The following is a 25,623-nucleotide window of genomic DNA, read 5'->3' on the forward strand; positions in this document are numbered from 1 at the left end:
TCGATACTGTTGATCATACAGTCCTTCTGAATAAGTTGGCTATTCTTGGTTTCAGTCACAACTCATTAGTTTGGTTTAAATCCTATCTATTAGGTAGGAAACAATGTGTATCTGTCGGTGACAAAAAGTCAACTTGGAAAAACGTTATGCATGGAGTACCACAAGGTTCAATTTTAGGCCCTCTCCTCTTCACTTTGTATGCTAATGACCTTTCTTCCATTATCAAATTCTCCAGTTTCCATACTTATGCAGACGACCTTCAAATCTATTTGAGCTGTCCCATAACAAAAATTAATGAAACAGTTGGAATAATGAATCAGGATATCAATTCGATAGTGGAATGGACAAAGAAAAATGGCCTTAAGCTTAATCCCATCAAAACACAACCCATTATAATTGGATATTCTCGTCTTATAAACAATATTGACCTTGAATCGATTCACAAAATTAGTGTAGATGGTAATGACATTCCTTACTGTAGCTCAGTTAAAAATTTAGGCATTATTATGAATAATACTCTTGACTGGTCAGAACAAGTGAACAAAACTTGTAAAAAGGTATTCTCAGCCATGCATGCATTGAAGAAAATGCACGATATCCTCCCTAGAAACATTAAATTATTATTGGTTCAATCTCTCATCTTCCCACATTTAATGTATTGTAATTCTGTTCTTAACGATATGCAAGTCACTCTGAATGATAAACTACAGCGTTGCCAAAATTATTGTCTATGTTTCGTCTACTCTCTCCAACGCCATGATCATATCACCCCAGCCCACATTGCTAGTTCAACATTGAAGCTTCCTGATCAGAGGCTTTTTCAAATAGTCAAGCTTGTTAGAGATATCTTGAAATATGGTAATCCAAACTATTTTAAAGATGATTTCAAATTTGTCTCTGAAGGTAGGAGGATATATGCTTCACATACTAGAACCGGAGAAAGTACTTTAAGGATACCCAATCATTGAACTACTATTTTCACAAAATCCTTCTTAGTCAGTGCCTGTCGTGCATGGAATACACTTCCTGTTTCTATCAGGTCTATCGAGAGCCGAGCGAGCTTCAACCTGACTTTAAAAAAACATATTTTGGAACAAATGACTGGAACTGTCCGGCCCTAGAACGATCACATGACAACCATCCCTCACCCATTCCACCAATATAAACCTTCAAACCATGTTATAGAACGAATTGTATATATATATATATATATATATATATATATATATTATATCAACTCATGTTATTTCAATTATCCACTGCATACTGCTGTATATTACTGAAATTTGATAACTCTGATCTACTTTCAGCCTACTTCATTTTATTAATCAATTATTTGATCTTATCTACCTATATATTTATTCTACTTTATCAATTTTCTGTTTTTTTTTTCTCTTCAATATTCATATTGATTAAAACTTTTACAATATTTCCATGAATAAATCCTTAGTTTAAATAACGAAATTAACGTTTTGGTAGAGAGTTAGTGGGGAGGATATTTTTAATATTCTTCCCAAAGAATGGACATTGATATGTCCAAAGCTCCGCCAATTTATGTAGATGCATAACAATATGATTATTATCTATATTTTTTATATTACAAATTGCTTTTTCATATCATATACAGTTCAATAGTTATTTTCTTAGTCTATATTATGTAAATTCATCTATAATTTTGCTGTATTGTAAGCTATTGTATATAAGTGTATAAGCCAGTATATATTGTAATCTACATAAATAGAGTACTCGATCAATCAATCAATCAATCTCTCTCTCTCTCTCTATAAACTGCTGCGTTTGAATTCAGTCAATGAATTATAATGAACAGCCGCGAAAAGCGCACATTGGCCGTCCGGATTGCAATGGTGAATTTCACAGGCATTATAACATCAAGAGCTTGTAAAGTAGTTGAAATTTGGTTTCTCAATTTCATCCAGTAAACAACATACGTTTTTGTGTAACCTTCTAAGAAACTTAGCTTTCTCTGTACCTTTTGTGTAGATTTTATCATATCCTAAGATAAGATATCAATAATTCGTCTCTATAAATAAAATGTCCATCTTCCCAGCATATTTTGTGATAATTGTTCTTTGCCCATGTTGCTTGCTTATGCAATTTATCATTCAATTCTGACTTTGCAAATGGAGACTTGATATGTAACATAACAAAGCTATTTACCTCATTATTTACGATCACAATTCCTCTCAAAATAATCTGATTGAAACTCCCCTTGAACCAATGCATGTCGACTGTTGCAAATTTTTTACAGGAGAGAGTTTCTTCCTCCTCTTGTGCTGTTTTGTCCTCCACCATTGTCCTCCTTTGTCCTCCCTTCTCCTCCTCCTCCTCCTCCTTTGTCCTCCTTTGTCCTCCATTCTCCTCCTCCTGTGGTTTAGGCATACTACATCTTGAGTGATAGCAGAAAAAGTCTTGGCGTTAAGATCACACTGTGTCCCAATAGACCGCGTTTTCTTCTCAGAATCAGAAGACATTGTAGATGTTAACTGATCAAAGCTAAAACCTCAAAAGAGTAGAATTTGAAAAATGCAATACTTATATAGTTCGCGCTCTATCGAGAAATTACTGAACTTCCTTCACCATGGAAGTGAGAGGACCTTCACACATTTTCAAACATGAATCTTATCTTGTCAGTGTTTTTTATCTGTTCTATCATCAATGACATAACACATTTGAATATTTGACCAACCTAATGAATTACAGTAGCAAAGTTGATGCATTTCATTTATTTACAATATTGCACACATACACTTATATGTATTGATCTTTCTTTGTCACTCCTGTTCCAACCCTGTCTCATCTGCAGAATCTCGTAAAAAATACCAGATAAGTTGATTTAATTGTTCTTCTGTTAAATGAGCATTTCTATGATAACCTTCTTAATTCTATTGATAGACTGTTCAAGAATTGCACAGTCACATTTCCATGAGCCTGGGATATCGCCATTCCCCCAGAATTCATCATATGATGTACCATATAAATCACAAACAAGAATATGATCATATCCTCCACTGAACCAAAAACCTAATTTTTCATAATCCCTCACAAAAGTTAAATATTGTAGATTTGTCCATCCTTTTTCTGCTAAACGCTGCAATATATCTAGGTGCGTGTCCAAGAGTTCACTTAATTTATATTGATAACTCATTTTTTCTAAAGGAACAGAATGGTTTTCACTTAATTGATTGAAGGGTCTATCTATAATGAATTGAACGCACAAATCTGAAGACTTTAACTCAGACTCCACTGATGCCGCACCAAACACATTATCCAGCTCAGTAGAGTAGCTTGATGTTGTATCACCAAAGACAAGATCACTACTGTCAGTTTACCTTGCTCTAGCTTATTATTATTATGAAAAGCACACTCTAGCGATAATTTATCATACTTCTCTCACCAAGCACTTTACTACAAAGTTGGTATGTTCTAATCAAAAGGGAATACAATTTTCTATCATCAATAGAGAGTTGTCAAGTATGTTGTAAATTTTGTAGAAATTGCAAAGAATTGCACATTCATAAATCTATCTCTTAGACTAACATCGGGAGAAGCGTTTTTCAACACTTGATATAGAATAATGTTTGATTTCTTACTAACAAGGATTCCTGCAACAATATTGTGGTTTATCCCAATTCCTAATCTTATTTAGTACATCTTGTATATATTCCAATATTCTTTTACATTTTTTTGAAGCAATATGGAAAAGTAATAGCATATCATAAAGAGAAGAACAAATACTATTCTTCAGATGATTATCTCCATTGCACACTGATTAAAATTGAGTGTTGCTAACACTGGGGTATTTCCACTTGCGGAAAGATACAATAAGTTGAGGTGAGCATATGCATATTACATGTTTCTATTTGAGTTCATGCGGTGCATCATTCTATTCTACAGAGTTGGAGTTCACTTTCATCAAGATAATTCTTCAATATACATTTTATATTGTTGACTAATCGTTCAATTAATGACATCATCTACTAGCTATGATAAATCACTTGCACAGAATATTATTTTTCTTACCACAGAAAACTAGCTATTTTCCATTTAACATTATAGCTGCTGAATCTATCCAACAGATGAGCTGTCTTGACTGCTCACTTTGTTTAAAGCAAGTTTCTCCTGACATTGAGTTCTTGATTAACCACCAGAACAAGGTAAGGATTAGGATCAAATATTTAATATATATTTACATTTATTTAGACACACAAGATTTTTCTAAGCAATTCACAAATAGTAATTAAGCTGAACAAACACTAGTTTCACAATAGTTACTCAATTTATACTAATATTTCAGATCAGTGGATTTGTTAGTCTAACAAAAATTGTAAACTATTACAGTTTTCATTCGAATCTCATTAGTCAACTTATTAGGAAGAAAAAAAAATCTTCTCACTTTTGTCCTTTCAAATAGAAACAAGAATCGTTATTTGGGATAAAGTTATTCGGGATAATGTGAATCTTTTTGGAAGAAATAATCACCACTGGGGAATGATTGCATTGAAACATTGCTGAAGCGTTTTTTACAAATATTTGAATCAACATCTAAGAGGAGTAAGAACATGCAAGTTTGGTTTTGTTAAATATTATCGTACACACACAAAAATAATCTTTTCACAACAGAGATTGTTCATATAGAGGACTGCACAAGTTATACTGATAACACATTTAGTAAGCATTAGGCTGTAGTCACTACATGACTATGTGTTTTTATCAAACAAATTTTTTACAGATTTCGATGAAACATTTGAGTTGGATGAATCACTTGATAATTTCGCTGCATTTTCATTATTTCTAGCTTCTGATAATATTGTTTCTTCTCCTCTGCTTTTTCTATTTATACATTATAAATCATCACATATTGTACACCTTTAATAGTAAATAGCTGCACTTATTGAACCACTTAGCTTGTTCCTCCCTTTCAGTCTCAATCCTCCCTCACAATGATAACACACTTTTTTCCTGTATAGATGAATCCTACCTCACTGAGTAAGTTTGATGGAAATGGACCCATGTAGCAGAGCACTCGAGAATTTGAGGTTAACAGCTGGTTGTATTTTTAAAATATTAAGTTCCTCTGTGATTCCAACAATATCAGTACATTCTCCATTATCTCTTTTTAGCATTACACCGTATTTGAGGTTGTAATCTCGATTGCTATCTACATTAGATATCGTTACATTTCCAATAGATAGTTTACAGCTAGGTGATGATCACGTTGGATTAGAGTCCAACCAACACTGCAGAACGCGCACCGCACTATATCATCCATTTTTGTGAAGTAAAACCATAGGCTAACCATTTCAGAAACACTTATAAATGGTACTCACCAACATTCAAATGTTTTCACGTTTAAATTTTGTCTTCTGCACACTATACATTCTTGATTCTTCACAATTCATTTTTACACAAAACTTTTCTAATATAAAACACAATTTCAAATATTGATTTTAAGCTAGACAAACACTAAATCATCATTCAAGGATTAGCATGTTACAATATCCATTTCAACTCTTCTCCCACCTACTGCCAAGATTGAATTAAAAGTGTATTTGATAGCATACAAAGTAGATGGCTGGACAGTCTTCTCTACTTTCCTTCAATATTTGCAATAAAGACTCTACATTCAGTTTGGTTCTTATTACTTCGTTTCTTTTGTAGTCCAACTTGGTGTAACATTTAACTGCTCGAAGGAACCTCATTTCGGCTGCTTGCAAATACACTTCCATAAGCTATTATTGGTTCAGCAATTAGTCTGTAGAGCTTCATCTGATCGGCTTGTCTTGTATAAACTCTTTATCATACGCAGAGGATACTGTTAAACACAGAAGACCAAGTTCAATTTGCACTTTTCATGTCAAATAGGATTGGTATGGACTTTGACATGATGAAAAAAGAAAAATTCAAGCTCATAGCATTTAAAGGAAAGTGACCAGTTAGAACCAAATTTTGTAACAAATTGAATGCTTCAATTACTTGGGATGTCATACAAACAAGGAAAGGTTTAATCATTGCTATAGAAGTTCATCAAACTTCTTAACAAGAACAGAAAATCCTTACTTCTTTTTTTTTATCTGAGAATAAAGCTAATGATTTATTGAGTGCTTTATTCGTGTAGATTACAATATATACTTGTTTTTTACACGTATATACAATACAGCAAATTATAAATGAATTCACATAATATAGACTGAGAAAATATTTTCTGAAGTGAATATGATATGAAAAAAGCAGTTGTCAATAGCTGTAGCTAATATTGTTATGCATCAACATGAATTGGTGGAGCTTTGAAAAGAATATTTGAAACATCCTTGCCACTAACTCTAGAACGAGAAACTTAAAGAGTAATGGGGTTTTAGCACTTCTACAAAAGAGTTTCTTATCTATACTAGTCTGGGATTGCTTCTCTCCCATGAGTCGGTGATTGACTCACTTTAATCTGTCAGTATAAGTTGAATTGGGTTCTTATATCTCAGAGATTCATGATGCTGATGTTGTCCTTGGAAGCTGTCTGAAGTAGAACGTGCTAATCTTCGATCAAGAGGATAATTGGAGCATATCTTCCAAGGTTGTCTCTCACTACACTTGCATATGAGAGAGAGAGAGTTTCTTGTTGTGTTTTACCAGTACATGGAGTCAAATATGCTCATATATCTCTAGATTTCAATTTCATTTGATCTGATTGCAAAGAATATTAAATTTTCGATATAGTTAGCAATAACAAATAGAGTAATAAAGCTTCACCACATCGGGATTGTCAACAGAATCTTAAAGTGAGTATTATTATTTCTTGCATTCATATTACAGAATCAAACAGTGATTCAACAAGTTAATATCCAAGTAATGTGCATAACTATTAACTGAATCAGTAATTTCCAACTCTTGTAATGTGAACAGATCTATTAGTATAATTTTTCAAATAGTTTCATCAAATAACTAACACTAACCTTTGATTTGCTCCTCCTCCGCCTCCTCCTCCTTCTCCTTCTCCTCCTCCTCCTCCTCCTCCTCCTCCTCCTCCTCCTCCTCCTCCTTATCCTCCACTCTAACTCTGCTGATTGCTTCTCATGTTATCATGAATAATCATGATGAGAAACAACTCAGTTTTAGATCTCTTTTTGAAGTTGAGTGGATTTTGGAGCATATGCTGTGAGTAAGAATAACATAGACTCCCACTAGTAATATTTGTAATCTACACAGGAAAGTTTTCTCCCTATCTGTTATGCATCATGACAAGACTTCTGTAATCTTTCAGATAATATTCTTGCATATTCAAGGTTGAATTTATGCACAGATTGACGACAAGTGTAGAGTAAATAACGGTTTTTGTCAAAACAAACAAGAAGAGAAATTTACTCCTGGTGTTCTCATTCTGTTTTTCAGAATTAAAGAAGGTAACAGTATACACTGAATTCAAATGCAGCAGATCAGCTTATAGAGAGAGTGACAAGCATACACTCAGCTGAGAAAATTATATTAGTCAGATTCTGATAATCCAAAGTCCCTCTCCCATAATGTCATTCAACTAATATTATTTGTTAGCTCATTCTAATAATCGTATAATAACAAATAGAGTGAAAATGACAAGTGTAGAATAAATAACAGTTTTCATCAGAACAAACAAGGAGAGACATTTACTCCTGGTGTTCTCATTCTGTTTTTCAGAATTAAAGAAGGTAACAGTATACACTGAATTCAAACGCAGCAGATCAGCTTATAGAGAGAGTGACAAGCATACGCTCAGCTGAGAAAAAAGTTTATTATCTTAGAGGTAAGCAAAACCGCAATAACAGTGCTTGTGACAAGTTTTTTGGATCAAGGGGAGGAGGGATTACAAACATCAAAGACTGAAAGCATGGCATTTTTTTGAAAATTATATTAGTCAGATTCTGATAATCCAAAGTTCCTCTTTCATAATGTCATTCAATCAATATTATTTGTTAGCTCATTCTAATAATCGTATAATAACAAATAGAGTGAAAGCGACAAGTGTAGAATAAATAACAGTTTTCGTTAAAACAAACAACAAGAGAAATTTACACCTGGTGTTCACATTCTGTTTTTTAGAATTAAAGAAGGTAACAGTATACACTGAATTCAAACGCAGCAGTTTATAAAGAGAGAGAGAGACAAGCATACGCTCAGCTGAGAAAAAAGTTTATCATCTTAGAGGTAAGCAAAACCGCAATAACAGTGCTTGTAACAAGTTTTTTGGATCAAGGGGAGGAGGGATTACAAACATCAAAGACTGAAAGCTTTGCATTTTTTGAAAAGTATATTAGTCAGATTCTGATAATCCAAAAAAAATTTTGTGTGTGTGTGTGTGTGTGTTTTTATGCTCTAACACATAATGAAACTGTGAGAGCAGTGGAATGTTCGAAATTCATCTATTAACCTCGTGAAAAACGCAGTAGGCGTTGATATGGATTTGTTTTGCAACAATGATTCTAACCCGTGTCAGCAACAAGCAAAGATGATGAATCGCATAGTATCTATATTATAAAATTCAATTTTAGAAATTCGTTACAGAAAATAAAGTGTCTGTTTGTTTGTCATAACTATACTATATGCTTTTGCATTTGTTTTCATGAGTTTACTACTGTCAAAGGTGTAAACTTGAGTTCAAAGTGTTAGCAATGCTATTTTCTAAATAAGTCACTTGACTGATACTATTACATCAGTATCTCTTTCCTCATGCATGAATCTTTTCACCCAGCTTGATATTAATTTTTTAAATCTATGTTTGGTTTCTCAAAGTCTTTCTTGTTAGTGTGTGTGGTTTCCAAACTATGAAATATCACACTTTCCTTCTCCTCCAAAATGAAGAAATTATCCAACACTGTGAGTGAGAATATTGTACAACAGCTAAAGTCAATGAAATTATAGTGTTTTTTCACTCTCAACTTTTCACTCTAACTTTGAGTGTGTGTGGGTTAAGAGTAGTGAGATGAAAAAGCTATTCATACTAATCTGGAGAGTGATCATTTACTGTAATCTAATTCATGTTGAAAATGTACATCTAACTAGACATAGAAGTCTCCTCTTCATAACTAACCAAATCCCCAGACATATTTATTGTTTAACAAAGGGTGCTAACAACAAAAAATTTGTACCAAAAATATTCTATTGCTTGAAGCAAAGTGTTAAGTTTACTCAAGCAGAGAGTATCTTACTTACATCATATTGTAATCTTAATTTTCCAGCATTGTGGTGTTATTACAGTATTCCATAAAAGGTTTTCCATGCTTGTGACAGAAACTCAATTGATAGAAAATCTATGTTCCTTATAGCATTTGACACAAATTATTCCTCTTGATAGACAAATCTTCTTCGACAGTGTAAGGGATTGTGATCACAAGTCACTATGATCGAAATACAGTCGAGCTTCTCTCTCAAATTTGTATTTCTTTTTCAAATTCTGCTAGTTGCTGTTCCCCGAATGACTCTGTGGCTTTCAAAAAACTCTACTCATCTTGTTGTAGCTAGATATGCATCTCGCCTGATAGAGGAATCAAATAATCGCTTTGCTTCTCTCAACAATATAATATATATAGCCACTTGTGCTTTCACCAACTTAATCTGAATCATGATTCGACTCTCAATTCATTTGACTTGGAAGTAGTATCTTTTGGATGCATCAAGGTTGTCTTTACATGTCTCTTACACTTATCTAAATACCTACTTGCATAATTACTCAAATATAACTATAATCAATAGCTTTCATTTTTCCTTTGATAGAAAAAGTTCCTCTTCCTTCGTTCTGCCTTATCTCTAAATAAGTAGTCATTCACTGTCATATCAAAATAGAAAAAAAATTATAATATTATTCTTTTCACCTCATGCTCACTCTCCATGAATGGAGATCTTATACTATTTCTTGATGTCCCTCTAGGATATTATGATTGATCTTGTTGTGCTTCTTGCTATGTGATTTTCAATAATTTGTATTTTCTCTACATTTAACAATTTTAATTTTATTTTTCAGATTTTATTTGAACTTTTACAGTTACATTTCTCCTATTTGATTCAACATCTCTTGAGATGAAAATCTTTCTTGTTACTGCATCTCAGTAAACATGTGTATCAACAGAACCGCTGATTTTTTGTTTCACTTCAATGTGATTATGCACATTCACTTTTATCAATTGTGCACTTTGCTCAAGTACTATCATTAAAATTTCATCTATATTGCTATCTGCAAATATGGGTATGTTTACATTCTACAATCAAGTAGTATGCTGCTTTCTTTATTTAGCTGCAACTAATATGTACTGCATCTTTACATCAGTGCAACTTTACTGCATCCAATTTTGCTTCACATTTCTCATTTCTACCTCTTCCTATTCTTCTTCTTCTTCTTCTCCATTCATCTACTTCTCCCTCATTTGTGAGCAACTACTTCTTCCTCCTCTTCTCTGTTCTCATACTTCTTCCTCTCTTTGGATGCTTGTTATTATATCGTTTCACTTAAATCTGATAGTTAGACACACTTCTCCTTTCCTCTACTTCTTCCTCTTTTTGGAAGCGACTACTTCTTCTCTGATCTTATACTTCTCTATGATAGCACTTGTTGATAGTAACCTTTCTATCCTTTTTCTCATTCTCCTTCCAAACTTGATTCACTTTAATCTGTCAGCAGGAGAGTCATTGGATTTTTCATTCTCCATTCTTCTACATCTTCTACTTCCAAACTCGATTCACTTTAATCTGTCAGCACTAGAGTCATTGAATTTATCATTCTCCATCTTCTACTCCCAAGGTCATTTCACTTAAATCTGTCAGTAATAAACTAATTGAAATAGACCGTGACTATCTATAGATTAAATGGAGCATGAGTAGAGAGAGAGAGAGAGAGAGAGAGAGAGAGTGAGAGCATCATTGTTATCATCTTCTTCTTCCTCTTCTTTTTCTTCCTCTTCTTCTTCCTCCTCTCCTTCTTCTTCTTCCACCTAGAGAAAGTGTGTGAGAGAGAGAGAGAGAATCATTGTTATGATCTTCTTCTTCTCCTGGAGGTGGGGTAGGATTGGTGCAGGTGGAGGGGGGTATGTGGAATGGGTGCGTGGGGAGGGGGAAGAGGGGGGAAAATCGTAAAAAAGCTTCTTAGTTTCGGCACTCCCCGTCTACTATTATCGGTTGGAAGATACCGTCCGAAACATGCAAGAACGAAGTACCTACAAAGTACTCTCAATCGAGAAAGCTTCAATTCCCTACTAGCCTTTCGAAAAAGTGTGGTCGAACTCACTAACACAGTCCCAACTGCTATGATTGTGAGTACACACACTCACACCGGAGCACCGGAAAACTGGTTTTCGGTTGTCGAAACAATTGATTGTTTTTGTTCAATGAGATATTGCCCGTCTTCTTGTCTGCGCTATTGTGTTTTATGTTATATACTATATTCATATAATATGCTCTATTATTCTATATGCTTATACAGTAGTTTGATATCCATATTATTACTTATTCCCATTTCATTTCAATATCACATGAAATCTGTACTATATTCTATTTGTACAGCTTTTTTGGAGACATGGTTCATTCTTCTCTCATCGAATTCTTTATTATCCATGTTGAGCCATGCATGGCAATTCAAATTCAACCCGAGAACTTTAGATGATACTACCCGGGAAAAATTTAGTTTTGGAGAGATCAAGTTTTACATGTTTTTCTCTTATACTGTAATTAGAAAACAACCATCATTCTTAAATTCTTGAGAAAAAGTAAGTTATTGGATAATATGAATGAATAATAGTCCATGCTTCAACGTAAATTTCTGCAATAAAAAAATACTTTTTGGATAGCCCAAATTACAAGCGAGAGCAGAGGACTGTCGATAAATTTGAAGAGCAAAATATTGAATGATAATATGCAAGAATGAAGAGAGCAATAATTAATAGATTGAATGTAGTAAGTAATATTTTCAGCATTAAATTTATACCAGAAGTGACTTATTTGGTTACTCACCAGCAAGTAGTTTTCTTCAAATACTAAATACCAACTTACTCCAGGAATTGGAATAAGGTTTGTGGCAGGACAAGATGGAGTTGGGAAAAGGTGTTGGCTTCTCTTGTACATCTGCTACCTCTATCCGATGTATGTTAATTCTGGCATCAATTTAATTACTGATCAGTCCAGAAATTGCTTGGAAGATAACTTTATTATATTGACTATTACTTTACACTGCTGTACAATTCAAAGTCCAATTGCACTAGTTGAATATTTCAATTAATATATATTCACAAATAACAAGGAAAAACTGTACTTCTCCCCAACTTGGGACAGTTAATATATCGATAATAATTTTAACACAATGACGAACGTGTAAAATTGAATTTCAACGGCAACAATTGAAAAAACAACAACGATCCTGCTTTTTCACCATCCGATCCGAGCTGACAAACTCAACTGGCGATTATGCGATAGAATAATCTAAATACTAACTTATCCGCTAGGGCGCAGCAGCTGCCGGCCTCACCACTACAAACCGCTAAACTTAAACTAATTTAAAACCAGATTTGATCTGAATATGCTAAAGGGTGTCACCATTCCCCCCACCCTGAAACGTAGTTTTCAGCCATGACTTTGGCCCAAAACTGGACAAAACAAAACAAACCGAAAGAAAAATAAGACGACAAAAGAAAAATGCTAACACAAAAAAACAAACAATAATTCTTATCCTAAGAATTATTGTGTGGGCAATAGAAACAATTTGGTGGCAGGACGTTTGAAACGACCAGTAGCTAAACGTACTACTGCCACACGTATGACACCATCGGCTCCAGGAAACACTTCCTCAATGATTCCTAGAGGCCACTTCAATGGGGGTAGATTAGGCTGATCCACTATCACAACTGTTCCGACAGTGAGAGGAGGTGATGACTTGGACCACTTTCCACGTACTTGTAATTCATGGAGATACTCCTTTCTCCACCTATTCCAAAACGATTGAACAAGCTGGTTGATGAGTTTGTAACGAGTGAGACGATTGACGGGAATGTCGGTCACATCCTTCATTGGAAAAGCCGTCAACGGTGTCAACTTCAAGAAATGAGCCGGAGTTAAGGCGAGAGGTTCATTCGGATCCTCGCTCAAAGGGCACAATGGCCGAGAGTTCAACACTGCCTTCACTTGAAACAACGCAGTATTCATCTCCTCATAGGTCAATAATTGATCGCCAATCACCTTCATCAAATGCGACTTGACCGATTTTATGTTGACTTCCCAAATTCCAACAAAATTTGGGGAAGCAGCGGGAATGAATTTCCAATCCACTCGATAATCAGCCAGCTCATTAGTAATTGTATTTTGAAATTCCGACGAATCCAATAATTTCGCTAACTGTACCAGCTGTGCATGCGCACCAACGAAATTTGTACCATTATCAGAATAAATTACACGGCAAGGTCTGCGTCGAGATAAAAATCGGCGAAATGCTGAAAGAAACATCGGCATAGATAAATCAGAAACCAATTCTATGCTTCGAGGATGAGTGGATTTCTGCGTTGAGCCATTGTGATGTGTACAGGCCCACTGTAATCAACACCACACTGTCCAAACGGTTTACTCTGGAGTACCCTGCATGCAGGCAAATCACCCATTTTGGGGGGTGTTACACTGGGCTGACATCAGAAACACCTATTGCATTTTTGAATATGACTCCGAATGAACACACGAGCAGAAAATATCCAGAACCTCTGTCTTATTAACGACATTAATAGACGAGGACCAGCATGACAATGTTTTCGATGATAATGATCGACAAGAAGGGTGATGAAAGGATCACTCTTAGGCAAGACAATAGGGTGACAGCTGTCAAAATCCATGTCTGAGTTTGGCAAACGACCACCAACTCGAATTAACTCCTTGTCTATAAATGGTGACAAACGCTGAAATTTGGGGGCACAATCTTCACCCTTTTTTAGTTGAACAAGCTCACGTTAAAAATGAATTCTCTGTACGACTCTACACAAATATCTCTCCGCCGCATCGAATTCCAGTTCACCTGCTTTCGGCAATATTTGCATTGCCTTGAATACTAGTATCATGATACGAAGCAAACGTTGATATTCAGAGCATTTCTCAATCAAATTATATATTACATTATCTGAAACCCTCTCAGATTGAACAACCGTGACAACATTTGAAGATTTCATTTTAGGTGGACACTCTATTTCTTCAATTTCAAATTTTACAGGCCAGTGGTTTTCCTCCATAGTCAACCAGTAGGGTCCTGTCCACCATGTCTTGTGATTAATGAGATCCATTGCTCTAAGACCACGTGATAAACAATCAGCGGGATTCTCCTCACCAGAAACATGCATCCAACAATCGATGCATGAGTTTTGAATTTTGGAGACTCGATTAGCCACGAACGTTTGCCAACGCGACAGCGAACCTCTTATCCAATGGAGAATAACAGTTGAGTCCGACAAAGTGACAACTCGGATGATTTTACAACGAAGTTCGAGGACAGAGAGGGTAGCTTCAAGTAGATTGACTAGGAGAAGAGCAGCACACAATTCCAATCTCGGTATTGATAGAGTTTTACTTGGTGCAACCTTTGATTTTCCACACAGCAGCGTTACTGTTAAAGAACTACCATCTTCTTCCTGTGATTTCAAATATCACAGCTTCATGAAGATCACAGCTCCATAGCCAGACTGACTTGCATCGCAAAAACAAATTAATGTAATCTTGGAAACAACAAATACTCCTAAGTGACAAGGAATGGACAAATTTGACAAGGATTGAAATTCTGTTTGACATATCTCCCACTGAGATGCAATTGAATCAGGCGGTTTTTCATCCCAATCTAAACCAATACGCCATAATTCTTTTATAAGACATTTCAAAAACAATGTGAGAGGAGCTACTAGTCCTAGAGGATCATAGATTTGCGCCACAGCAGATAATATATTCCGTTTTGTGGCAATAGAGTGACCCTGTGAGACGAAGAAACGAAACGAATCGGAAAATGATTGCCACTCTAGACCTAATATGGGTAATGAATTTTCGATATTGAATTCTTTGGACAACAAGGACCTCTCACTATCATTGAGACTTGTCATCAGCTCCTCCGAATTTGACGCAAACTTAGTCAATTCAAATCCACCAGCTTTAAACAGCTCTTTGGCCTGACTACACAATTTTTTTGCGTCACTTACAGAAGGGACAGACGTTACCAAATCGTCCATGAACATATCTGTAGGAATGCGAGCTTTAGCATCCAGGAAATTATCGCCTTCCCTCTCAACCAACTCATGGATAGTTCTCAAAGCCAAGTACAGAGAGGAAGTGATACCAAATACGACACAATTTATTTCATAGGTTTCAACAGGATCGTCTACCGAAAATCTCCATAACACCCGCTGAAATTCATGGCAAGATTCACTCACAAATATTTGATGATACATCTGTTTCAAATCACCTGTCACTCCAATTGCAAAGAGATGAAAATTCAATAGCAACACGAAAATGTTCGTCTGTAACTTCTGACCAGCATGGAGAATCGAATTCAATGACAAACCAGTCGTAGTTTTAGCGCTTGCATCATAAACAATTCTTACAGGTGTAGTAGTACTACGAGCCTTCACGATTGTGTGGTGAGGAATATAATACCCCTGTTTATTTTCCTGATCCTCAATCAAGGTCATGTGCCCTAGGCGCAAATAATCCAACATTATTTTGTGGTATGCAATCTTAATATCTTCGGAGCGAGTGAGACGATTTTCCAAATTTGTCAATCTCCATTCAGCCATAGAATATGAATCACCCAAACCATCAGCTGATTTTTCAAACGGCAAGGATAAAACAAATCGACCTGATTCCAAACGATGAACAGACGAACGAAAATTATTTACACAATCCAACTCAGCAGGTGTAAGATCATTCCCCGATTTAGGACAATCTTCAACCTCCCAAAACCTCTGTACTAGGTCATTCAAAGGTGGACTAGAGACGAGCGAACAATTATTGAATTGTTTATTTTGTGATGAGTTCAAAACTGGGGCTCGACCCATAACAACAAAACCCAGTTTACTGTCAACTAATTTGACTGAACCTACCTCTTGATGAGATTGGTAATTATTGATAAGATAAGGAAATAATTCGGCACCCAAAATACCATCCAATTTTCCAGGGATTAAAAATTTATCTTCCACCAATTTCAATGATTTCAAGTAGGACAACTTAGACACATCAACTTCACGAGATGGTAATCTGTCAAGTATTTTTTCAACTACCAACACATCAACAGCAAACGAAAATGTAGTGTCAGCCTGAGAACGAATTGTGAACGATGCTCGACCTTGAACCTCACTTGATTGACCGCCAAACCCAGTGACAGTTGAATAGACAGGTTTAATATACAAGCCTAGCTGACAACATGCACGAGAAGTTACAAAATTCTTCTCACGATATCGCGATATTCTTCTCTATAAGAAATCGCAGGAGACATCCTTGCCCTCTCTTATTTCTGATCAGAACGATAGCAGTAGACAATAAAACAATAGTTTCATGATTTTCAGACTCATTGTTTACCAATTTAGAACTACAACAACTAACACCACTCTCTTCAGATTGAATTTTGAAATCAAAATGTAACAACGTATGATGTGAATTTTTGCATTGAGTACAGGAAGCATTGCTTTTACACTCACGAGCTGAGTGACCTCCCACTAAACATTTTAGACAATAAGACTTCTCTCTTATGAGACGAAATCTATTCCATGGCAAGAGTTTCAAAAATGACTCACAATCTGTCAACTTATGTTTACTCCCCTTACAGCTTATACAATGAGATTTTCCCCGACTATCACTAGGAATTTTATCTCCTGACTGAATTGCGAAATTCTTAGAGTTTGATGAGCCCTTTAACGCTTTTCCACTATGAAAACTATCACCCTTATTTTTATCAATCAACAATGATCGAACTTGTTTTTCAATGAAACTTACAAAGTTATAAGTGGGCTCTTCTTTATCTCTATGAAATGATTCAAATTCTCTACGAGTTACAGTATCAAGAATTCTCGAACCAAAATGTAAGAATATAGCATCATCAAGCCCATTATTTTTCAAATTTTTTACAGCAGTAACAGAGTTACAAAATCGGTCTAATACCGAAGTCAAACCTTCCCTGCTTTCTACTTTAAGCCCTTTGAATTGAAAAATCTCATCGAAATAGGTTTCCAACTGAGCTCTTGGATTATTATAGCGATCAACTAAAGCATTCCAAATAATACTATAGTTTGCAGCTACGGTAGGGAGATGCCTACAAATATTGGATGCTTCACCTGTAAGTTTTGATGTTAAATATTGAATTTTTTGTTGGTCAGACAATGCTTTATTTTCATGAACGAGATTTTCGAATAACTCATAAAAGACAGCCCATTTGGACTGATGACCACTAAATTTCGCTTACTCAATTTTCGGTAATAGTAATTCATTTGACACAGTAGTAGGTGAGGTTGTTGGTGCCGATTGCACTTCGTCAGTAGGCGCTGAATCAATTTTTTGAAGAAGTTCAGCTGTTTCATATATTTTTGCTACCATAACCAAGTAACTGTCATTGAATGCTGGATTGAATTGATCATTCAAACTTAATTCTAATTCATTGATAAGAAGTTCAGTTTTTTCATATTCAATAACAGTATTTGGAATCAATCTATGCAATGTGAGGAATTGACTAGCAACTTTTTTATTAGTTCCTACATCCTTAACTTAATCATAACATCTTTGAACTCTTGAAAATAGCTGAGTTAATTTTGCTTTATTTATTCACAATGATACCTCAGTTGGCGAAGCCAGCTTCGGTTCATTGGAAGCAGTTTCCATTGTAATTCAATTTAATTTTTCAATAGAATAGGAAACGATTCGATGAACAAGTTATTATTACAACTGGACAAAACAGATAGCTTATCTGAAACAAACAAGTCCATTGTATTGCGATAATGCGATAAGCATTGCTTGAACGCAAGGCTAGCAACTATGCTGAATGAAAGGAGTCGACAATCGCTGACATGCAGCTTTCTGTAACAAGGAAATAATTGTACAATACGGACTCAGAATTGTAACACAAAATAATTCTAGCATGAAAAAAAATACAAATTCGAAACAATTGGGTTCATATCCGGCCCGGAGGACCATAATGGATAGCCCAAATTACAAGCGAGAGCAGAGGACTGTCAATAAATTTAAAGAGCAAAATATTGAATGATAATATGCTAGAATAAAGAGAGCAATAATTAATAGATTGAATGTAGTGAGTAAAATTTTCAGCATTAAATTTATACCAGAAGTGACTTATTTGGTTACTCACCAGCAAGTAGTTTTCTTCAAATACTGAATACCAACTTACTCCAGGAATTGGAATTAGGTTTGTGGCAGGACAAGATGGAGTCGGGAAGAGGTGTTGGCTTCTCTTGTACATCTGCTACCCCTATCAGATGTATGTTAATTCTGTCATCAATTTAATTACTGATCAGTCTGAAAATTGCTTGGAAGATAACTTTACTATATTGACTATTACTTTACACTGCTGTACAATTCAAAGTCCGATCGCACTAGTTGAATATTTCAATTTATATATATTCACAAATAACAAGGAAAAACTGTACTTTTCCCCAACTTGGGACAGTTAATATATCGATAATAATTTTAACACAACGACGAATGTGTAAAATTGAATTTCAACGGCAACAATCAAATAAACAACAATGATCCTGCTTTTTCACCATCCGATCCGCGCTGAAAAATTCAACTGGCGATTATGCGATAGAATAATCTAAATACTAACTTATCCGCTAGGGTGCAGCAGCTGCCCGGCCTTGCCACTACAAACTGCTAAACTTAAAACTAATTTAAAACTAGACTTAATCTAAATACGCTAAAGGGTGTCACCACTTCTAGTATACTGCAAAATTTCCAAGATGAGCCAATTCTCTGTTCACTTTTTTTTTAAATTTACATTTACTTTCTTTGAAGTGGTAATAGGGTACAAGTATTCAATTGGAAGAAAGGTGAAATGCAAAAACCAATGTACAGTATGACACTGTACATTGTCATTGTCCAGGAGTGGTAATGTTGGGGGGGGGGAGATTGCGCAGACTGTGTCCTTGTCATTGTAGTGAGGAGGGGTTTCCAATAGGGTCAATATTTTAACGACTGACAATCTTCTTGTTTGGAATGTTTTCTGAATCGTGCAGAATCACAAATACTTTGCTTCTGAATAAAATTATGCTTATATGAATCATAACTTTTTTTTTGGTCTAGGTGCCTGCTGGCGCCTTCGCGGTAGATTCTATTAAATTCATAATTGACCAGAAATGAATTTGATTGTTTATGAAATAGAAAAATAGACAGTTAACTGTCCATTGTTTAGTTGTTTACAGGCCGTTGTACATGGTGATCTGCACTTGTTTTGGTGAATCAGGAATCAGGTACTTCTCGTAATATTTGCTACTGTATATTAGCCCAGTTCTGAATCGTGCCAATACAGTCACAAGTACTTTGCTTCTGAATAAAGCTTATGAATCATTGTAGCATTATAATATTTAGCATTGTTGTATGATTTGAATTTTTGTGCCCTGTTAATTATTTATTTATTTATTAGATCAGCACAAACAATATAATGATCGGGAAAGAAAAAAAAAACAGGTTATTGCCCAAAACTTCTTCAATTTCCTAATTCAGTTTCAAATCGTGCAAATATTATACATAGCTACATAGGATATGTCCATTTCAATTTTCTACACCAAATCACAATCTGAGAGTATAGATTAGAATAAAGCAAACAATTTTAAATGTTGATAGATTGATAGTGAAACTTTTGTAAAAACATAAAAAAAACGTTAAATTCACAAAATAAAGAATAAAACCACTTAAATTTTGAGCTCGAAAATATAATGTTCACCTCAGCTATATAACAGCTGTTTCATGTTATCATGGATAATAAAAACCAATTTGATTTGATTTGATTTATTATATTATTGGAATCATTTTTTGTTTGTGATTTTCCCTGATAATATACATAAATACATTGAAATATTTGATCATGTACTCCAAACAATATTATTACTGGAAAAATTAATTCCTATCTAGAATCAAAATAAATATATTCAAATCTCAAGAATGAAGAATCATGATTTTTATTTGTCTATGCATGAACCATTTTATTTACAGCCTTCAGCACTCACTGTATCTATATAATACTGGTCGTCAGGCTCGCTTCGCTCGCCATATCTGTTAAGCCAGACATTTAGTCTGTACCCTCGAGTGGATCGTCCTAACATATGATAAAAATGCTCAAATGAAGAATGCAGGCGAGTGAAGCGAGCCTGCTGATCTCATTCTTGGACAATCCAGTCGGGAGTCCAGGGGGCGGAGCCCCCTGGCCAGATGGATATGGCGAGCGAAGCGTAGTAGTAATATAATATTCCCAGGAATAGCTCTGATTGAAGTAGCAGTACCCAATCAATTTCTACGCGATAAATCAGGACCTCCTAAATAGGTATTTAGGAGGTACTGGATAAATGCATTTCAGCCTAACAAAGTCAACTCAACTTAATGCCAATCTGACAAAATTTTTTATTTAGTTACCAGAACAACTCTGTGGGTAGATGACACAAGTTGATAAGTCACATTTTTGAACATATTGAGTTATGCATACAATTGTGTTCAGAAAAATTAGATCTATAAGATGGTATTTATATAATAAGAGAGAGTAGGGTTGTGTATGTTCGTGTGTTCGTTTGTTCGCATCAAAACATGTCAACTTGTGGATTGCATACCGGAAAAACGGGAATGATTTAGATTTCCAAATTTTGCACATAGATTCTAAAAATATCAATCTTGTGCACCTGGAAGTTCAAATTTTAATTTTCCTTTTAGATTTTTCAGAATTAATGTTTGAATTTCATTAATGGTCCACTCGATTTCATTAAAAAATCACAAATCATATGGTCGAAATTGAAAAAGATACATCTGTTTCTATATTGCTTTCTACCTGAAAAACATAGTTTTGAAACTTCGTTTTCCTGATGCAATGTTTAGGCCTACACGTGGCATGGATTATTAATTTTTCCTACAGTTACCTTGAAAAGTGACAATTCCTGCACTGATTACAGAACGCAAAGATTCACTTTTCTGCTCTAGTGCAAGAAAAGATTTTTCTGCACTCCAGATTTGCAACATGGCAACACAAAATAGTTGGTGGGTTATATGGAGGATTAGTGCACGAAAACAAGAATGAAGTTGGTAAAAATGACTGTGGTTAGATTTAGATAAGAATCATTTCAATGGCTACCCTACATTTATGATAAAATCCCAATCTAGCAATCCAAAACAAGAATAATGTTCATCTAAATCATAATTAAATAATCATCATTTATGAATTCTCATCATTAAATAATAGTAATTCTTTTCTATTGATGATTATTATTTCAACTCCAAGAAATGAGAAAAGTAGCAAATATACAAAATAAAATTCAAATTTTGAGGTAAAATGAATACTGTTCAATACTCATATAAATAAAAATAATAAAAGACATAACAATACTACGATAAATATTCTCTGTTGTCTATGTTATTCTTATAAATATTTTTCAGTTGACTTTGAGCATTTTTCTCGTTAATTTGAGCAAAAGTCTAAATTTCTGAATTGTGTTTCAGTAATTTTTAGCTGGATGAAACAAACTTAGGTATGATTCTTCCCGCTAGGTCGCGTGCTTGTCGGTTCAGCCATCTTGTTGTGTTCAGCCATCTTGCATCTCGGTTCAGCCAACAAGCTGTTGGTGTGTATTATAAATGTGAAGTTTTTGTTCCATCTGTATTTTTTCTGATTCTTGAATGAATAAAAATGAGAACTTTGGCTGAGAATTTTCAACTTCAATTGGATTATTAATTTTTAATTGAATTAAAGTTGCTATTAATAACAGCATCACACACACACACACACACACAAACATTTGATGGATTTCAGCCATCATTTCACCCATAATCATTTAATCAACCACTTCTCATATTCAATGGTAACTGTAGGAAAAATTAAATGTGAAATATGTGCGCAAAGTTCGTCTGCTGCACTCAAGAAGCCATTCTGCCCTCGCCTACGGCTCGGGCATAAATGTTTCTTTCGGTGCAGCAAACTGTCACTTTGCACACTAGTTGCACAAATAACTATTTCAGCTAGTACAATTTATGAGACAAATGCTAAATGAACGTCTACAGTTTCATCAATGCTGTATCAGCAATATGAAAATGTATGCAGTTAATATGTCTTTCAATGAAGGTGTTGTTATTTACATAAAGAAATTATATTCTTCCAGTTTTATTCAATTAAAATTTCAAAATTATTCGAGCCCTGATAGAATGACTCACTCACTGTACATAGGCCTATTTCGAATTCTTCTAGATTCCATTACATCAAGTTTTAAGAAAGACCCTTGCAAAGCACGGGTTCCCTTCTAGTAACTAAAAATGTTGTATCTCTTTGAATAGCTGAGATATAGGCCTTGCTCAAGCCTGATAGAGCATTTTCTTCCAAACCCCAAGTTGACAAATATTGATAAGTACATATATCACAACACTCTTCTACCGGTTTGCATTATAATCCAATTATCAAAAGATGGCAAAATTTGATAAGTGTATGTACTGGTAGGCTATTATAAAATCTGAAAATCAATAACATATATTGAGAACTACATAACCCATACAACTTTGCAAACAGTTCAAGCTTGTTTAACTTGATCAATACTTGTAAATAATATCAATTAATTGTTAAAAAATATATTCAAATTTCTAAATAATCGATTTTAAGATATTTCCTATTCTGTTACATTGTGATTTGAAACATTTGGCAGATGGCAAAACATGATATCTCTGACATCACTAACAAAAATCCTCAATAGTTGATTCAAATAAATGTTTTATTCCTTGATATTTTATATTCAAATAGTCAATGATTAATTAATTATATTAATTATATTAGTGTAAAATTGGTAAGAAAAAATATGATAGATAATTTTTGTAGCTATGCCGAACTTTCAAATTGCTCTCCTGAAAAGTTTACAAATCATGACTTATCAGCTTGTGTCATCTACCCACAGAACTGTTTCGAAGAGGTACTCTCTCTAGATTATAGTTCTATATTAACATATGGCATGGACATTTCAATTTTAATTTTAAGATATTGGAATAAAAAGAATATACATGCTAAAAGACGAACTTTAAACCCTTAAAAACCTCCCTTAGAGCTGAAATATCGCCAAAAGATTACTTAGTGCACTTCTAAAGGGCCAACTGAACATACAGCTACCAAATTTGAACATTTTTGGTCTGGTAGATTTTTATTTCTGCGAGTGAGTGAGTGAGTGAGTAAGTCAGTCAGTGAGTGAGTGACATTTTGCTTATATATATATAAATAGATAGTGCACTCATATATTAATGAACTTGTATGTCGATTTAGAAGAATTAGTCAAATGAAGTGTTCTTTGATAACACTGTTGAAGCAATAGAATACCATCTATAGCCAGGCTACTCAAAAGCAGATCAGTCATGTTAAAACAGCCGCAGAATGAGAAGACAATGCAGTGTATAATAATAATAATGATAATAGTAATAATAATAATAATAATAATAATAATAGACTTTTCTAGGAAGAGAAGACTTATGTGAGAGTGAGTGTGTGTGTCAATTGTGATAGTGGTGCTACTGAAGTAATGAACTTCTTTCTCTAGAAAGAGAAGACTGATGTGTGAGAGAGCACATTGATTGAGAGAGAGTAGAGCTATGAAGACCGATGTTTGTGAGCCAGCATGCTTTTTTACTCCGTTCCCCATCCCATCAGTTAAATTCACCTAGTACTACACTTCTTGAACAGCCTTCCTAGAGATGTCACTTAACAGTCATCCTGCAATGAGGCCGATAAACTTCCAAGCCAACAACGCCAAGCTGTGAGAAACCATCCTGCACTGCGGCGCTATGTTAAGGGTGACAGGGGGGTAAAATTTTCGTGATTTGGAGGTTTTTCCCATAGCCTCCAGTGTGTAATCTAATTGATTTTGAGGTGGTTTCTCCGTGACAATCAGCCGTATTGGCTGTGATTTTTTTGTCTTTGCAGTTTTAACATAATATAATTATAATAAGATTCTCCATATATATCAACTGAATAATCCAAATTTCATCGAAATTGTTGGAGCATTTTCCGAGATCTGTCGAATATACAAACAGAAGTAGTATTGATAGATTCGGATCAATTGATAAGAGCAACTCATAAAATTTTGTTTCATGAAATATTGAGAATTCCTAGGACTGACTGAGCTTCAAAATAAGTAATCAGTAATAAGAATTCAAATTATAGCGAGCTGTTCAGCCCGGGAGCTACTAGTACAAAAAGATTTCGAGAAAATAGTGATCGGTAGGGCGTATTCATGTCAACAGAAGTATTAATTTGTGCTTAGGTAATGAGATAGGGAATGAACATAAGCAAACAACATGGTTTTCAAGGGATTTTAACTCATCACTTACTGTTAATGAAGCAGTGAGTACTTTTATACGTTTTACTTGTTACAGCATCAATAATTCATCAAACATTGATAGTGCCTTATCTAACTAAGCTATTCATGGATCTTTAGTAATGATGAGATTGAAAGTTCTTCTGTAATAATTTAATGCTTATCATCATTATTGATAAATGTTCTTAGATTGTATACTCCAACTTCTTTCAAATCGTTTCTGTTTTGCATAATGCTGACTAATTACTGGGTAGTACAGTTTGTAAAGGAAAGCCAGTTTCATGGGGAGGAAAACCAAATAATATAAAAGCTCGTCTTTTCGACTGAAAGCACAGCGGAGTAATCACTCATGAATATTATTGAAAAAGCATGCGAACAAACTTCCGTTTTAGCTGAATTCTACTTAGCCAACAGTTCGCTTCTAAAGGAAATATAAGATGGCTACTCGAGAAAAAGCGCTAGGATAACTGATGAGAACTTGGTTTTAATAGCCTACTTATAATCTTCAAATGGTATCTGCATTAGAGGAATCGAAAATTGCTTTAGAGAGAATCTTATTCATAATAGCAATGTAAATCTCATTGATAATAAATTATTGAGTAGATTTTAAGTGATTTAACATCTTTGTTTTGAATGTATTTAAAACGATTCCAGCATTGTTTCAAAGTTTCAATGCAACGTTTTAAGATTGAGCCAAGATTAACAACCTGAGACTTATTGTCAATTGGAATGGAATGATTATATTTAGCATTTTGTCGAACCTTCATAATATTCAGTTGATAATCAGAGTAGAAAATTATCAGCTGAAGTTTTCCTATAGGATTGACATTTCAATCCCTCCACATAATGAACGGAATTTCAGTTTAGGGTTGAGCATTGATTTTATGTTAGTTCTAGATTGAAGGAGTTCCGGATGTGAGGTTTTTGACCATCCAGCTCAAACAGTATGTTTCAGAGCTTCTTACCAATATTCATGAGTGTTGTCCCTGGGTAAAAACTTACAAATATCATTTTTAAACTGTCCGACAGTCCTTGATTACTCACACAGCCACATTTTTTTTGTTAATAATAACTGAATATACGGAAGTGAAACTTT

The 25,623-nt window shown here is 34.6% G+C and overlaps 1 protein-coding gene across 4 annotated transcripts in view; it reads left to right on the forward strand.

The window, feature by feature from the left end:
* Positions 1-25,623, forward strand: part of LOC111053607 (KH domain-containing, RNA-binding, signal transduction-associated protein 2) — a 1,288,254-nt gene that overhangs the window by 510,119 nt on the left and 752,512 nt on the right. The gene's annotated exons all lie outside the window — the stretch shown is intronic.

Source organism: Nilaparvata lugens, chromosome X (genome assembly GCF_014356525.2).
Source record: "Nilaparvata lugens isolate BPH chromosome X, ASM1435652v1, whole genome shotgun sequence".
NCBI classification, from domain to species: Eukaryota; Metazoa; Arthropoda; class Insecta; order Hemiptera; family Delphacidae; genus Nilaparvata; species Nilaparvata lugens.